Source organism: Mytilus edulis, chromosome 4 (assembly GCF_963676685.1).
Source record: "Mytilus edulis chromosome 4, xbMytEdul2.2, whole genome shotgun sequence".
Classification (NCBI taxonomy): Eukaryota; Metazoa; Mollusca; class Bivalvia; order Mytilida; family Mytilidae; genus Mytilus; species Mytilus edulis.
The window spans coordinates 84,789,218-84,794,670 of record NC_092347.1 but is presented as its reverse complement, the minus strand read 5'-3'; positions in this window follow the sequence as shown (position 1 = coordinate 84,794,670).

Sequence of the window (5,453 nt, the reverse complement as noted above, 5' to 3'; positions counted from 1 at the left end):
TGTTGGTATTTACTTAGTTATTAAAGATATTGAAGTGGCAACGCAAATATTTATTCAAAATAATAAGAGGCGAGACATTTCAGTGTGTGCCATCTTGCATTAAGTAAGAAACCAATTTTGTAGATTTTGTTGGTAAAAGGTTTATATTAGAAATGTGTCACACAGTTTCAAAAATCAGTGCCTTCAACTATTTTCAACAGAATTATGGCTTGAAGATATTAGTTATGTGGCTCTAAAGATATTTTTTCTCCTAGATATTTAAAAAGGTTTTATAGAACAAAAAAAACTTTACATTTTTAGCTCACCTGACCCCAATTATTCAATTTTTTATGAATCTAAATTTTTCTCATTTCAGATTTCATAAATAGAAAGAAAATTTCTTCAAACATTTTTTTGAGAGGATTAATATTCAACAGCATAGTGAATTGCTCAAAGGCAAAAAAAAACTTTTAAGTTCATTAGACCACAGTCATTCTGTGTCAGAAACCTATGCTGTGTCAACTATTTAATTTTAGATTAAAAAAGTTTGAAGAAGAAATCTTTAATTGATTTGTAAAATCTTGACATTTGTTTTGTGTAAAAAAAAAACATGTGATGTCAAAAATGTGATCACAATCCAAATTTAGAGCTGTATCACGCTTGAATGTTTTGTCCATACTTGCCCCAACTGTTCAGGGTTCGACCCCTGCGGTCGTATAAAGCTGCACCCTGCGGAGAACCTGGTTGTAACTTGGTACAAACTTGTACAAAAATCTTCTTTTCTAAAACTATGGGCCAAATTTAACCAAACTTGGCCACAATCATTACTAGGGTATCTATTTTTAAAAAAAGTGTCTAATGACCCCGCCTACCAACCAAGATGGATGACATAAGTAAATACAGTAACAGGTGAGCGAAACAGGCTCTAGAGGATCTATGACAAAGAGGTCAAGGCCAGAGAAGTCCTGTCAGACAGACATGTAACCTGATGTTCAGTGGTTGTAGTTTGTAGATGTGGTTCATAATTGTTTCTTGTTTTTTTTATATAGATTAGGCTGTTGGTTTTCCTGTGTTTTTTTACTCCTCTTTTTTGGTCCATTTATAGCTTGCTGTTTGGTGTGAGCCTAGGCTCTGTGTTGAAGGCTGTACTTTGACCTATAATGGAGATAATAATAGATGGAGAGTAGGTCTCATTGGCGCTTGTACCACACATTCTTATATATATGTACATCATGCAATTATTCCAAACTTCAAATATAGTTGATCTATTGCTTATAGTAATTGAAAAACATACCAAAACAAAAAATCTTAACATTGACTAGTGAATCATGAAAATGAGGTCAAAGTCAGATGCAACCTACTAGACTGACATGTACCCCTTCCATTCACCACATTTAGTTGACCTACTGCTTTTAGTATTTGAGAAATCTACCTTATCATGCAGCTTTAACTACCGATCCTTGAAATGAGGTTAAGGTCATGTAAACCCGGCCCAAGGGACATGTAAACATATCAAGGAACGCATATATCAAATAGTTAACCTATTGCTCATTATAAGTGAGAAATTCACATGACATGTAAAACACAATTTCAATATATTTTACACTGTAACTGCTGCCATCCAATAGTAATCCCTATGTAACATTGAAAAAGACAACAAAACAATTGTGACAACCAACAGAAAACAATTTACAGGATCCTGGTTTGAACCCAAAACATGACATTGTGGAGTTAATCAAGCATGAGGGCTCAACTCTTCCACAACCTTTGACAGTTGATGAACACCAAACTGTAATTGAATGAATAACATTCACAGACATTTCTCTGCATTCTATATAGTATTACCTGCAATATTCTGGGGGTTATTTTAAGAATTTGATGATGGCAGATCTTTGGTAGTTTAGTTCATTCACATCTTTTTAGACTCTTACATTGCTTTAGAATATACATTGTACTGTATAAGACACCTAACTAGTGTTGAAGACTATCTTTACCTCTACATGTTTATGTCCTTTAGAAATTGATAGTGCGAGTGGGGCATCCATGTACTATAGACACATTCTTGGTTAACCTCACTTTCAACAATATCATCTATTTCATGGCAACCAATTTTTTGGCTGAGGAAGAAGTGCCAAGCGAAAACCACCAACCAGAAAACTGGTAATCCTTTAAAAAAAAGATTGGACTCAAAAGCTCCTGCCAAGTCACAAGTTGTGGCAGGCTTGTGATGCAGTAAACTACTTAGATAACTCAGCTATGAAGGCATCTCCCCTAATTTTAAAAAAGCCTCAGAAATCAGTTTTGAAAATTAATCAGATATTGAAAATTACATTACAATCACCCCCATGTCATTTGATATATAGAGATTAATACATGGCCTTTTCCATATCAGCCTGGGTATCATCCCGAGACCACAATATCAGCCCGAGACGGAGTCACTACCGGAAACACTAAGTAATTTGCACGAAAGGCACTATTATGGGTTTTGTGCACGAGATGCACCTGATATGGGTTAATCAGCCCGGGTGGGAAATTATGGCTTGTGTACTTCCGCTCATTACACATATGCAAAAGCTATCATATCAATGCTAAGTATATGATAAAATGGTTTAAATAAATCTAAATCATGAATCTATAGTTAAAATAATTTAATCATCATATTTGTTAATCTACAAAAAATTTCTAATATTTGTGGGTTTTTTTCATATAATAATGCTTAAAACTATCAACAGTGAACAGTTTTATACAGTTCTAAATGTCATAGCAAGAACATCAGTCTATTAAACCTACAGGAAAACACTTTCATTCAAAAATTAAGTGAAGGAATAAAATGCACTGGCAGTTACAAATTTTTTTTCAAAAATGATTCTCACCACTTAAATGTAAACAAGATAAACAAAATTGTAGAAGGGGTAAGACCAAGCTTATAGATTAAACTTTTTCTACTGTACTTGTTTTATATATTTTATCTGCAGATGTTTAACACCATCTGAGCCATTTAAACACCATTTGCACTTGAAATGCTTTTTAAACATTAAAAAATATAATCAAAGCAAATTGGATAATCAAATAAATAATTGTAAGAATCAAAACATAAATAATATATGGCCACAATAAATAATGTACAGATCTGAACAATAGCAAGAATGTAAAAGAAAACCCTATAAACTAAGCATACACATTTTCACTCTTAGTTATAAGTAAATATCAGAGTTATCTCCCTGTAGCGGATTTGTTCACTTTATTGAGATAAGTATGCAAATTCAATAATGTATATAGGATTTTTCTATCTGATTTATCACACTTTTCATACATAAACTTAAGTTCATCTTAATGTGTTTCCCAGTATTTATTAAGTCAGTTATTAGCCTTCAAGTCCATGCAATAACATTCTAATAGTTTAATGTCTATAATAACTGGGACCTATGACAATTGACATAAAATAACACAGAGAAAAAAAGAACAAACACACTATCACACACCACACACACTAACACACCACATTCTTCCCATACACCTCTTTAAGAGAAACAAAAATATAAACAGAAAACACAACTTTTGAAGTTGGTTAAAATGATATACAAATCGACAACAAATAGAACTGAACACAAAATATCCTCTTTTATTCATACCCTTGTGTATAAAAAACTGAAAATCTTCATGTTTGATAGAAAATTCTAATATGAACTGAAATTTCTGTGAGTTCAAATCAGTGTGATGGATTTTGTGAACACATAAAATAAAAGCGTTTATAAGAGTGAAGAAAGCGACAATCTATGCATACTATTGACTTAAGTTTAGGTCCTAGTTGTGTAAACAAAATTTATTAAAAAAAATAAGGCATAATTCATCAATCTTTCCAATTTTTAACTGTTGTAATTTTATACATTACTATCTTTACTCTAACCGTAAGCAGATGGAAATGTTTAGCACGGAGCACTTAAAACAATTAGTCAGTTATTCTACAAGAAAATCTCATCTTGTTATAAAACAAACATTGCTAAAAACTAAAGTGTTAATGTTTGATTTAAACTTTCTAAGTTGTCAAAAAAAAAATGTCAAGACAGTAGATGGACACCTAACGATACCAAAGGTCATTCTAGCACTCAAGGTCAGTAAAGGAAGGTAATATTAAGCAGAATGAATTGATATTTTAACCAGATGCTCCGCAGGGCGTAGCTTTATACGACCGCAGAGGTTGAACCCTGAACGGTTGGGGCAAGTATGGACACAACATTCAAGCTGGATTCAGCTCTAAATTTGGATTGTGATTAAATAGTTGACACAGCATAGGTTTCTGACACAGAATGAATGTGTTCTAATGAACTTAAAATTTTTGTTTTCTCTTAGAGCAATTCGCTATGCTGTTGAATATTAATCCTCTCAAAACAAGAATGTGTCCTCAGTACACGAATGCCCCACTCGCACTATCATTTTCCATGTTCAGTGGACCGTGAAATTGGGGTAAAAACTCTAATTTGGCATTAAAATTAGAAAGATCATATCATAGGGGACATGTGTACTAAGTTTGAAGTCGATTGGACTTAAACTTCATCAAAAACTACCTTGACCAAAAACTTTAACCTGAAGCGGGACAGACGGACGAACGAACGGACAGACGCACAGACCAGAAAACATAATGCCCCTCTACTATCGTAGGTGGGGCATAAAAATGTTTGAAGAAATTTTCTTTTTTATTTATGAAATTTCAAATGAGAAAAATTGAACCCAATTTTTTTAATCACATCCCCCTTTCCCTTCTTCCAAAACTAATCTCAATTAAAATTTCTAATGGAGTTTGCAACAATAACTACTCATTTAAATACATCATAAAATATTAAGATGTAAAAAAAACTGCTTGTTATCACTGAATGTTATTTATTATAATTTATCAGTTGGTAGTAAAAAGTGAATATACATTGTATATTGTATATAACAAAGATTTAAGTTGATTCTGGACAAAGAAAGATAACTCCAATTAAAAAAAAATCTTGCTATTGCACAATATTTTGCAATTAGATATTTCTTGCTTACTATTCTGGACAAAGAAAGATAACTCTAATTAAAAAAAAATTTGCTATTTCACAATATTGTGCAATTAGATATTTCTTGCCATTGCGCAATACTGTGCAATTGAAAAGACTTGCTATTGCACAATACTTAATATAATAATTTTAGATCCTGATTTGGACCAACTTGAAAACTGGGCCCATAATAAAAAAACTAAGTACATTTTTGGATTCAGCATATCAAAGAACCCCAAGATTTCAATTTTTGTTGAAATCAGACTAAGTTTAATTTTGGACCCTTTGGACCTTAATGTAGACCAATTTGAAAACGGGACCAAAAGTTAAGAATCTACATACACAGTCATGACAGTTAGATTCGGCATATCAAAGAACCCCAATTATTCAATTTTGATGAAATCAAACAAAGTTTAATTTTGGACCCTTTGGGCCCCTTATTCTGTTGGG